Raw genomic sequence first — 13,722 nt, forward strand, 5'->3', positions numbered from 1 at the left:
TCTAAGAGTTTTATAGTGTCCAGTGTTACATTTAGGTATTTACTCCATTTTGAGTTTATTTTGTGTATGGTGTTAGGGAGTGTTCTAATTTCATTCCTTTACATGTAGCTGTCCAGTTTTCCCAGCACCACTTATTAAAAGGACTGTCTTTTCTCCAGTGTATATCCTTGACTCCTTTGTCATAGATTAGTTGACCATAGGTGCGTGGGTTTATCTCTGGGCTTTTCATCCTGTTCCATTGATCTATATTTCTGTTTTTCTGCCAGTACCATAATGTCTTGATTACTGTAGCTTTGTAGTATACTCTGAAGTCAGGGAGCCTAATTCCTCCAGCCTGTTTTGTTCCCCTGAAGATTGCTTTGGCTATTTGGGATCTTTTGTGTCTCCATACAAATTTTAAGATGTTCTGTTCTAGTTCTGTAAAAAATGTCATTGATAGTTTCATAGGAATTGCATTGAACCTGTAGGTTGCTTTGGGTAGCATAGTCATTTCACAATATTGATTCTTCCAATCCAAGAACATTGTATATCTCTCCATCTGTTTGTCTCATCTTTGATTTCTTTCATCAGTGTCTTATAGATTTCTGAGTACAGATATTTTACCACCTTAGGTCGGTTTATTCCTAGATATTTTATTCTTTTTGTTGCAATGGTGAATGGGATTGTTCCCTTAATTTCTCTTTCTGATCATTCATTGTTAGTGTATAGGAATGCAAATGATTTCTGTGAATTAATTTTGTATCCTGCAACTTCACCAAATTCATTGTTAGCTCTAGTAGTTTTCTGTTGGCATCTTTAGGATTCTCTATGTATAGTATAATGTCATCTGAAAACAGTGACAGTTTTATTTCTTCTTTTCCAATTTAGATTCCTTTTATTTCTTTTTCTTCTCTGATTGCTGTGGCTAGGACTTCCAAAACTCTGTTGAATAATAGTGGAGAGAGTGGACATCCTTGTCTTGTTCTTGATCTTAGAGGAAATGCTTTCAGTTTTTCACCATTGAGAATGATGTTGGCTGTGAGTTTGTCGCATATGGCCTTTATTATGTTGAGGTAGGTTCCCTCTATGCCCACCTTCTGGAGAGTTTTTATCATAAATGGGTGTTGAATTTTGTCAAGAGCTTTTTCTGCATCTATTGAGATGATCATATGATTTTTATTCTTCAATTTTTTAAATATGATGTATCACATTGATTGATTTGCATATATTGAAGAATGTGTGCATCCCTGGGATAAATCCCACTTGATCATGGTGTATGATCCTTTGAATGTGTTGTTGGATTCTGTTTACTGGTATTTTGTTGAGGATTTTTGCATCATATTCGTCAGTGATATTGGTCTGTAGTTTTCTTTTTTTGTAGTATCTCTGTCCGGTTTTGGTATCAGGGTTATACTGTCCTCGTAGAATGAGTTTGGGAGTGTTCCTTCCTCTGCAAATTTTTGGAAAAGTTTGAGAAGGATGGGTGTTAGCTCTTCTCTAAATGTTTGATAGAATTCACTTGTGAAGCCATCTGGTCCTGTACTTCTGTTTCTTGGAAGATTTTTAATCATTTTCAATTCCATTACTTGTGATTGGTCTGTTCATATTTTCTGTTTCTTCCTGGTTCAGTCTTGGAAGGTTATACCTTTCTAAGAATTTGCCCATTTCTTCCAGGTTGTCCATTTTATTGGCATAGAGTTTCTTGTAGTAGTCTTTTATGATGCTTTGTATTTCTGCAGTGTCCTTGATAACTTCTCCTCTTTCATTACTAATTTTATAGATTTGAGTCCTCTCCCTCTTTTTCTTGATGAGTCTGGCTAAAGGTTTATCAATTTTGTTTATCTTCTCAAAGAACCAGCTTTTAATTTTACTGATCTTTGCTATTGTTTTCTTTGTTTCTATTTCATTCATTTCTGCTCTGATCTTTATGATTTCTTTCCTTCTACTACCTTTGGGTTTTGTTTGTTCTTCTTTCTCTAGTTCCTTTAGGTGTAGGGTTAGATTATTTATTTGAGATTTTTCTTGAAGTAGGATTGTATTACTATAAACTTCCCTCTTAGAACTGCTTTTGCTGCATCCCATAGGTTTTGGATTGTCATGTTTTCATTGTCCTTTGTCTCTAGGTATTTTTTGATTTCCTCTTTGATTTCTTCAGTGATCTCTTGGTTATTTAGTAGTGTATTGTTTAGTTCCCATGTGTTTGTGTTTTTTACCTTTTTTTCCCTGTAATTTATTTCTAATCTCATAGGATTGGAAAAGATGCTTGATACAATTTCAATTTTCTTAAATTTACTGAGGCTTGATTTGTGACCCAAGATGTGATCTATCCTGGAGAATGTTCCATGTGCACTTGAGAAGAAAGTGTAATCTGCTCTTTTTGGATAGAATGTCCAGAATGTCCTGTAAATATCAATTAAATCTATCTGGTCTATTGTGTCATCTAAAGCTTGTGTTTCCTTACTAATTTTCTGTCTGGATGGTCTGTCTATTGGTGTAAGTGAGGTGTTAAAGTCCCCTACTGTTATTGTGTTACTGTCGATTTCCTCTTTTATAGCTGTTAGCATTTGCCTTATGTATTGAGGTACTACTATGTTGGGTGGATATATATTTATAATTGTTATATCTTCTTCTTGGATTGATCCCTTATCATTATGTAGTGTCCTTCCTTGTCTCTTGTAACATTCTTTATTTTAAAGTCTATTTTTTCTGATATGAATGTTGCTACTCCAGCTTTCTTTTAATTTCCATTTGCATGGAATATCTTTTTTCCATCCCCTCACTTTATTTTTTTATTTTTATTTTTATTTTTTGCAGTACTCGGGCCACTCACTGCTTTGGCCTCTCCTGTTGTGGAGCACAGGCTCCGGATGTGCAGGCTCAGCGGCCATGGCTCACGGGCCCAGCCACTCTGCAGCATGTGGGACTTCCCGGACCAGGGCACTAACCTGCGTCCCCTGCATCGGCAGGCGGACTCTCAACCACTGCACCACCAGGGAAGACCCCATCCCCTCACTTTCAGTCTATATTGTGTCCTTAGGTCTGAAGTTGCTGTCTTATAGACAGCACATATATGAATCTTTTTTTTTGTATCCATTCAGCAAGCTTGTGTCTTTTGGTTGGAGTATTTAATCCATTCACAATTAAGGTAATTATCGATATATATGTTCCTATGATCATTTTCTTAATTGTTTTGGGTTTGTTTTTGTAGGTCGTTTTCTTCTCTTGTGTCTCTCACTTAGAGAAGTTCCTTTAGCATTTGTTGTAAAGCTGGTTTGGTGGTGCTGAATTCTCTTAGCTTTTGCTTGTCTGTAAAGATTTTGATTTCCCCATCGAATATGAATGAGATCCTTGCTGGGTAGAGTAATCTTGGTTGTAGGTTCTTCCTTTTCATCACTTTAAATATATCATGACACTCACTTCTGCCTTGTAGAGTTTCTGCTGAGACATCAGCTCTTTACCTTATGGGTGTTCCCTTGTATGTTGTCATTTATCCCTTGTTGCTTTTAATAATTTTTCTTCGTCTTTAATTTTTGTCAATTTGATTACTATGTGTCTTGGTGTGTTTCTCCTTGGGTTTATCCTGCTTGGGACTCTCTGTTCTTCCTGGACTTGGGTGGCTATTTCCTTTCCCATGTTAGGGAAATTTCTGACTATAATCTCTTGAAATGTTTTCTCAGGTCCTTTCTCTCTCTCTGTCCTCCTTCTGGGACCCCTTTAATGTAAATGTTGATGCGTTTAATGTTGCCCTGGAGGTCTCTTAGGCTGTTTTCATTTCTTTTCATTCTTTTTTCTTTATTCTGTTCTGCAGCAGCGCATTCCACCATTCTGTCTTCCAGGTCACTTATCCGTTTTTCTGCCTCAGTTATTCTGCTACTGATTCCTTCTATTGTATTTTTCATTTCAGTTATTGTATTGTTCATCTCTGTTTGTTTGTATTTAATTCTTCTAGGTGTTTGTTCTTTAATTCTCCTAGGTCTTTGTTGAGCATCTTTTGCATCTTCTCTATCTTTGCCTCGATTCTTTTTCCAAGGTCCTGGATCATCTTCACTATCATTTTTCTGAAATCTTTTTCTGGAAGGTTGCCTATCTCCACTTCATTTAGTTGTTTTTCTGGGGTTTTATCTTGTTCCTTCATCTGGTACATCCTCCTCTGCATTTTCATTTTGTCTCTCTTTCTGTGAACATGGTTTCCGTTCCACAGGCTGCAGAATTGTAGTTCTTCTTGCTTCTGCTTTCTCCTCCTGCTTCACTTTTATAATACCCTTGTTATTACATGGGACCAACCTACATAATCCAAGGTAATCTCCCCATCTCAAGATTCTTAACTTAGTCACATGATAAAGTCTATATCGTGATGTAGGGTAACATCCACATGTTCCAAGGATTGGGACAGGGACATCTTGGGAAGCCATTATGCAGCCTACCACACAGAATAAGGAACAAATACACTCTTGTAGATATATGTCAATAAATCAACTAGCAAATATTTATTAAACACCTACTATGTACCAAGCTGTAACAGGGAAGGTGTAGGAGACATATACTAATATAGGACTTGTTTTCTTCCCTCAAGGGCCTACAATATTCTTTGGAAGAGAAAATTAATATTCATGAAACAACTATATTCTAAACTCTAGGGTACTAACTATAAATGGCCCAAGGGCTACAGAAAACTCACTTGAGTTGTATAAGTTGGAGAAATCGATGAAGTTTTCATTGGAAAAATAGACTCAAAATAGAGATGTAGCAGGAAAGGGGTCAGAAAGGGAAAGAAGTGATTCCCAAATGAGTTGGGCTGCAGGAGCCAAAGTGTGGCCACAGAAATGGAACAAGGCTGAGAAACGTAGAGATTCCCCTAGATCAGTGGTCAACAAATTATGGGCTTCAGGCCCAATTCAGTCATCCACCTGTTTTTGTTGGTTTGTTTATATTTGTTGTTGTTTGGGATTTTTTTTCCAGTTTTACTGAGATATAATTGACACACAGCATTGTATAAATTTAAGGTGTATTGCATAATGATTTGACATACATCATGATATAATGATACATCATGAAATGATTATCACACTAAGTTTAGTTAACATCCATCATCTCATATAGATACAAAATTAAAGATATAAAGAAAAAAATTTCCTTGTGATGAGAACCCTTAGGATTTACCCTCTTAACAACTTTTATATATAATGTACTGCAGTGTTAATTATATCTATCATGTTGTACTTTACATTGCTAGTACTTATTTATCTTATAACTGGGAGTTTATACCTTTTGACTGCTTTCATACAATTTCCCCTCCTCCTACTCCCCACCTCTGGTAAACACAAATCTGATCTCTTTTTCTATGAGTTTGTTTGTTTTTTAAGTATAATTAACCTACAACACTATGTTAGTTCCTGTTATACAGCATAGTGATTCGATATTTTTATACATTTCAAAATGATCACCATAAGTCTAGTTACAATACTCACCATACAAAGATATTACATAATTATTGACTATATTCACCACATTGTACATTTCATGTCCATGACTCATTTATTTTGCAACTAGAAGTTTGTATCTCTTAATCTCCCTCACCTATTTCTTTCCTCTCTACCCACGTCCCCTCTAGTAACCACCTGTTTGTTCTCTGTGTCTATAGTTCTGTTTCTGTTTTGTTATGTTCGTTCATTTGTTTTGTTTTTTAGATTCCACATATAAGTGATAACACATATAAGTGATAACATACAGTATTTGTCTTCCTCTGTCTAAGATATTTCACTTAGCATAATACCTTCTAGGTTCATTCATGTTGTTGCAAATGGCAAGATTTCATTCTTTTATTTTTTATATGGCTAACACTCCTATATATATATATATATATATATATATATGGCTTCTTTATTAATTCATCTATTGTTGGGCACTTAGGTTGCTTATATTTCTTGGCTACTGTAAATAATGCTGCAATGAGCATAGGGGTGCATATATCTTTCAAATTCGTGTTTTCATTTTCTTTAGATAAGTATCCAGGAGTGGAATTGCTGGATCATATGGTAGTTCTATTTGTATTTTTTTGAAATATCTCCAAAATGTTTTCCTTAGCAAATGAACTACTTTACATTTCTACCAACAGTGCATGGGGTTTCCCTTTTCTCCACATCCTCTTCAGTGCTTGTTATTTCTTGTCTTTTTGATGTTAGCCACTCTGACAGGTGTGAGTTGATATCTCATTATGGTTTTGATCTGCATATCTCTGATGATTAATGATGTTGAGCATCTTTTCATGTGCCTGCTAGCCATCTGTATATCTTCTTTGTACAAATGTCTATTCAGGTCTTCTGCTCATTTTTTAATTGAGTTTTTGTTTTTTGATATTGAGTTGTATAAGCTGTTTGTATATTTTGGATATTAAACCCTTATCAGTCATATCATTGGCAAATATTTTCTCCCATTCAGTAGGCTGTCTTGTTGTTTTATCAATGGTTCCATTGCTGTGAAAAATCTTTTAAGTTTAATTGTCTCATTTTTAAATTTTTGCTTTTGTTTCCTTTGCCTTAGGAGACTGATTCAAAAAAAAAATTCTATGATTTATGTCAAAGAGTGTCTTGCCAATGCTTTCTTCTAGTTTTATGGTTTTCAGTCTTATATTTAGGCCTTTAATCCATTTTGAGATTATTTTTATATATGGTGTGAGAAAATGTTCTAATTTCATTCTTTTACATGTAGCTGTCCAGTTTCCCCAACACCACTTATTGAAGAGACTGCCTTTTCTCCATTTTATATTCCTGCCTCTTTTGTAATAGATTAATTAACAATATGTGCATGAGTTTTTTTTTCTGGATTCTCTATTCTTTCGATTGATCTATATGTCTGTTTATGTGCCAGAACCATACTGCTCAGATTGCTGTAGCTTTCTAGTATAGTCTGAAGTCATACAGCATGAAACCTCTCCCTTTGTTCTTTTTTCCCAAGATTGCTTTGGCTATTCAGGGTCTTTTGTGGTTCTGTATAAATTTTAAGATTATTTGTTCTAGTTCTGTGAAAAATGACATGGGGGAAAAAATGACATGGGTAGTTTGATAGGGATTGATTAAATCAGTAGGTTGCTTTGGGTGGTATGGACATTTTGACAATATTAATTCTTCTAATCCATGAATATGGGATATCATTTCATTTATTTGTAGCCTCTTCAATTATCTTCATCAATATCTTATAGTTTTCAGAGTACAGGCTTTCACCTGTTTGGTTAAGTTTATTCCTAGGTATTTTGTTCTTTGATGCAATCGTAAATCAAATTGTTTTCTTGAATTTTCTTTCTGTTCATTATTCCAGTATAGAAAAGCAACAGATTTCTGTATATTAATCTTGTATCCTGCAACTTTACTGATTCATTTATTCGTTCTAATAGCTTTTTGGTGAAAACTTTAGGATATTCTATATATTGTATCATGTCATCTGCACACAGTGACAATTTTATTTCTTCCCTTCCAATTTGAATGCCTTTTGTTTCCTTTCTTGTCTGATTGCTGTGACTAAGATTCCAGTACTATGTTAAATACAGGTGGTCAGAGTAGGCATTTTTGTCTTGTTCCTGATTTGAGATGAAAAGCAGTAGCTTTTCATCATTTTCTTTAGCTTTTCCTCATTGAATATCATGTTAGCTGTAGGTTTCTCATAAATGGCTTTTATTATGCTGAGATATGCTCCCTCTATAACCACTTTGATGTGAGTTTTTATCATGAATGGATGTTGAAATTTGTCAAATGATTTTTCTGCATCTATTGAGATGATCATGTGATTTTTATCCTTCCTTTTGTTAATTAGGTGTATCACATGGATTGATTTGTGGATATTGAACCATGCTTGCATCCCCAGCATAAATCCCACTTGATCATGGTATATGTTCCTTTTTACGTATTGTGGAATTCTGTGTGCTAATATTTTCTTGAGGATTTTTACATCTATATTCATCAGAGATATTGGCCTATAAGTTTCTTTTTTCATAATGTCTCTGTCTGGTTTTGGTATTAGGATAATAGAGGCCTCATAGAATCAATTTGGGAGGGTTTCTTCCCCTTCAATTTTTTGGAATAGTTTGAGAAGTATAAGTATTATCTCTTCTTTATATGTTTGGTAGAATTCCCCTGTGAAGCTATCTAGTCCTGGACTTCTGTTTCCTGGGAGGTTTTTTTTATTACAAATTAATTTAATTACTAGTGATTGGTCTGTTCAGATTGTCTGTTTGTTCCTGATTAAGTCTTGGAAGGTTGTATGTTTCTAGAAACTTGTCCATTTCTTCTAGGTTTTAAAATTTGTTGACATATAACTGTTCATAGCATTTTCTTATGATTTTTTTTTTGTATCTCTGTGGTATCAGTTGTTATTTCTCCTCTGTCATTTCTTATTTTGTTCATTTGGGTTGTGTCTCTTTTTTTCTGGATGAGCCTGGCTAAAGGCTTATCAATTTTGTTTATCTTTTCAAGAAACCAGCTCTTGGTTTCATTAATCTTTTCTATTGTTTTTTATCTCTATTTTATTTATTTCCTCTCTGATTTTATTATTTCTCTCCTTCTGCTGACTTTGGGGTTTGTTCGTCCTTCTTGTTCTAATTCCTTTAGATGGTAGGTAAGGTTGTTTATTTGAGACACTTCTTGTTCCATGAGGTAGGCTTCTATGGATATAAACTTCCCTCTTAGAACTGCTTTTACTGTATCCTATAGATTTTGGAATGTTGTGTATTTATTTTCATTTGTCTCAAGGTATTTTCTAATTTCCTCTTTGACTTCTTCATTGACTCATTGGTTTTTTTAGTAGCATGTTGTTTAGTCTCCAAGTGTTTGTGCTTTCCCCATTTTTCTTCCTGTAATTGATTTCTAGTTTCATACCATTGCAGTTGGAAAAAAGCGCCTTGATATAATTTCCATCCTCTTAAATTTATTGAGGCTTGTTTTGTGCCCTAGCATGTGATATATCCTGGAGAATGTTCCATGTGCACTTGAAAAGAACGTATAGTCTGTTGTTTTTGGATGGAATGTCCTGTAGATATCCCTTAAGTCTAATTGGTCTATTTTGTCATTTAAGACCACTGTTGACTTATTGATTTTCTGCCTACATGATTTGTCCATTGATGTAAATGGGCTGTTAAAGTCCCCTACAATTATATTATTGTCAATTTCTCCCTTTATATCTATTAATATTCACTTTATATACTTATGCTTTCCAATATAAGTTGCATATATATTAATGAGTGTTATATAATCTTCTTGTATTGATCCCTTTATCATTATATAATGCCTTTCTTTCTCTTCTGTTATAGACTTTATATTTTATTTTATTTTTAATAAATTTATTTATTTATTTATTTTTGGCTGTGTTGGGTCTTCATTGCTGAGCGTGGGCTTTCTCTAGTTGTGGAGAGCAGGGGCTACACTTTGTTGTGGTGTTCAGGCTTCTCATTACAATGGCTTCTCTTGTTGAGGAGCATGGGCTCTAGGCACATGGGCTTCAGTAATCGTGGCACGTGGGTTCAGTAGCTGTGGCTCATGGGCCAGTGCAGGCTCAATAGTTGTGGCACACAGGCTTAGTTGCTCCGTGGCATGTGAGATCTTCCTGGACCAGGGCTCGAACCCATGTCCCCTGCATTGGCAGGCAGATACCCAACCACTGTGCCACCAGGGAAGTCCCTATAGACTTTATTTTAAAATCCATTTTGTCTGATATGAGTATTGCTACACACTCCTTGTTGATTCCTTTTGCATAAAGTCTTTTTCCAACCCCTCACTTTCAGTGTGTGTGTGTCTTTAGCTCTGAAGTGAGTCTCTTATAAGCAGCATATAAATGGGTCTTTTTAAAAAATTTTTTTATCCAATCAGCCACTCTATGTCATTTGATTAGAACATGTAGTCCATTGACATTTAAAGTGATTGCTGATAGGAATATACTTATGGCCATTTTGTGAATTGTTTTCTGGTTGTTTTTGAAGTTCTTCTCTGTTCTTTACTTCTTCTTTTAGTTTCTTCCCTTGTGGTTTGATGATTTCCTTTAGTGGTATGCATGTGTTACTTTCTCTCTGGTGTTTGTGTATCTATTGCAAGTTTTTGATTTGTGGTTAGCATGGGATTCATATACACTGACCTATAGCTACATCTACTCGTTTTAAACTGGTAGTCATTTAAGTTCAAACATATTCTAAAAGATCTACATTTTTTACTTTGCTCCCCCATGTTTTGTGCTTCTGAGGTCATAGTTTACATCTTCATGTTTATCCCTCAATGTTTATTGTACTTACAGTTGTTTTTACAATTTTTTTCTTTTATTTTTTGGTACTAGCTTATTTAAGTGCTTGACCCACAGCCTTTTCTATATATTGACCTTTACTAATGGGATTTTTCCTTTCCTACAGATTCTTACTTCTTGTTGTAGCCTTTTCTTTTCCACTTAGAGAAGACCTTTTAACATTTCTTTTAGGGTTGGTTTAGTATTGATGAACTCTTTTACTTTTTGCTTGTCTGAGAACTTATTTATCTCTCTTTCAATTCTAAATAATAATCTTCCTGGGTAGAGTATCCTAGGCTGCAAGATCTTCCCTTTCAGCACTTTGCATATATCATGCCACTCCCTTCTTGCCTGCAAAGTTTCTGCCGAGAAATCAATTAATAGCTGTATGGGGGTTCTCTTGTATATGACTCTTTTCTTTTTTCTCTTGCTGCCTTTAGAATTCTCTCTTTAAAATTTGCCATTGTACTTGTAATATGTCTTCGTATGGGTCTGTTTGGATTCATCTTGTTTGGGTTTCTCAATGCTTCCTAAACCTGGATTTCTCTTTCCTACACAGGTTAGGGAAGTTTTCAGCTAATATTTCATGAAATATGTTCTCTTCCCTACACAGGTTAGGGAAGTTTTCAGCTAATATTTCATGAAATATGTTCTCTTCCCTTTTCTCTCTTTCTTCTCCTTCTGGTACCCCTATAATGTGAAATTAGTGCACTTGATGTGGTCTCAGAGATCTCTTAAACTGTCTTCATTTCCTTTTTTTTTTTTTCTTTTTTCTGTTTGGCTTCAGTGATTTCCACTACTCTGTCTGACTTATCCTTTCCTCTTCATCATCTAATCTACTATTGATTCCTTCTTGTATATTTTTTATTTCAGTTATTGTATTCTTCAGCTCTGTTTTGTTCTTCTTTATATTCTCTAACTCTGTTAAAATTCTCACTCTGTCCATCCATTCTTCTCCCTAGTTCTTTGAGCATCTTTATGATGATTACCTTGAACTCTTTATTGGGTAGATTGCTTATCTCTACTTCACTGAGTTCATCTTCTGGAGTTTCACCTTGTTCTTTCATTAAGAACATACTCCCATGTCACCTGATTTTGCTGCTTTTATTTCTATGTATTTCATAGGTTGATTACATTTCCCAGTCTTGGAAAAGTAGCCTTTTGTAGGAGATGGCCTATGTGTCCCAGCAGCACACTCCCCTATGGTCACCAGAGCTGTATGCCTTAAGGGTTCCCTCTATGTGGGGTGTGTGGGCAATTGTAATTATTCTCCTCTTTTTGGGTTGTCCACCCTGGGGTATGGGTCTCTGTTATACTGTGTCTACATTCATCCTACCTGTTTCATTGTGGTCCCTTCTTTATATTTTTAGTTATAGAAAATCTTTTCTGCTAGTATTTAGGTCTTTCTCATTAATAGTTGCTCTGCAAATAGTTATAGTTTTGGTATGCTTGTAAGGAAGTGAGCTAAGTGTCTTCCTGCTCTACAGTCTTGGTGACTCCTCTCCAACTCTTTTTATAAATAAAGTCTTATTGAAACTCAGCCACACTCATTTGATCTGTGGCTTCTTTCATGCTACAATGGCAGACATGAATGGTTGTGACAGAGATTATATAACCCACAAAGCCTAGAGCTTTTACATTCTGGCCCTTTACAGAAAGGAGGAAAAATCTTCCAACTCCTTCCCTGGATAGAAAAATACTCAATAAGATGCTTGAGCAGGAAGGACATTAGAGAGGACGTTAAGCATAGACAAAGCAATGTTGAGACTGATCTAGCCAAGGCCTCTCTCTAGTTCAGCTCAACACATGTTTTCTGTTCTTAAAACTTCCACCTGGCGATAGAGTTTCCAAGACTTCTCCTGAAGTTTGCACTGGGTCTCCTGGCATAGGGTCATTGGCTAGTGGAGGTGTACTCAGGAGAAAGGCAGGCAGAAACAGGGACAAGTGCAAAGCAGTGACTTGGGAGGCTGGTCCTTGGGCTCCTGAGAAATTCATTCTTGGGTTTTGTACCTCTGTGTTTCCTTATGGAATATAAAATGGATCATCCCAGCCTTTTCACAAAAGCCTCTTATAAGTCAGAAGAGGGAACTGGGCAAGAGAAAGAGCATGGATCAATCAGCAAAAGTCTCCTCACTCCTAACAACTGAGCTTATTTGTATTTTTAACAAATACTTATTTTGTCCATAGGTTGTGGAGGAAATAAAAAATTTTGGTTTCTGACCCCTCAGGAGCTCTGAGCCTAATAGAAGAATCAACATAAACTCACACAGAAGAGGTAAGAGGAGAAGGAAGAATGTGATAAAAATGTTAAAGTGAGGGAGACAGATGATAAGTGTGATGGGAAGAATTTACAGAAGAAGGATATGGATGTGAGTTAGATGTTCATAGAGCTGTTTGGGGAAGGCCTTGGGGAAAATACCATTGCAAACTTGTCTTGAGATATGAGTCACATTTGGATAGGGAAAGTGGAAATGGAATACATTCATGATAGAAAGAAAAGAATGGTCAAAGCATGGAATTGCAATTATGAATAATAGCCCAGAAAATAAACAACTAATACCATTGGGAAGTTAGGATACTAAATTGTGTATCTAAAGTACACAAAACTGCAGAGAGACCATCATACCTACAACAGAGTCTTCCTACGGATGTAAGAGAAATTCATCATTAGGCAAATACACATGAGGTGAAAACCAATGATAGAAAACAAAATGTATGGTAATTTTCAAATGCATAGTTTGGACAGTAACTACCATGATCAGGTCATTCCTGATTGAGATGGTCAAGGCTCTCTGATGGAACATCATTAAAGAAAAGTCAAATATCCTTTGATAGGACATTCCCTTATTTTTGCTGATTATTTCTTCTGGCTACCACCTAGATGTGAAAAGGGAGATTAGTATTTTTGCCGTTTACAGCCTTGGGACCATAAACTTTGCTTTTTAATTCTTGCCAGAGTCCTTCCTCATCAGAGCTATTTTGGTTAGACCACAGACCCTACTCCAAATTCAAGAATGGGCTAGAATGATGCTTTGTATTCAGTTCAAGGTTGTTTTTATGTGGATTATTCCCAAAGCAGCAAAGTTGTGCAAAGGATGGAAACAAGCTTTGCACAAAGATAAATGTACATGGCTCTCAATTATCACCCTTGATTGTGAACATATGTACCCAAAGTGAAGTTGACCTAACTATACAACTGAGTGAGATGTGCTCCAGGTTGAAGAAAAATAGAGCTATGAACTCATTGCCTTCTTTAGTCACAGCCATAGTATCACACCAAAATATGAATACTAATTATTTTACTAAGAGAACTGTGTCTAGCAAACCTAATGACTAGAATCTGGAACCTGATACTCGTGCTAAACCAACACAGGAACAATTTCCATTTATGTTTCCCTGCACTTCAAGGTGTAAGAATTTTTCATTCATGACCACTTTGGTCTTTCAGTGGAGATGCCTAAGCATGGCCTAGCATATAAACTATCA

The sequence above is a fragment of the Mesoplodon bidens genome (assembly GCF_964165515.1).
Source record: "Mesoplodon bidens genome assembly, chromosome: 7".
Taxonomy (NCBI): Eukaryota; Metazoa; Chordata; class Mammalia; order Artiodactyla; family Ziphiidae; genus Mesoplodon; species Mesoplodon bidens.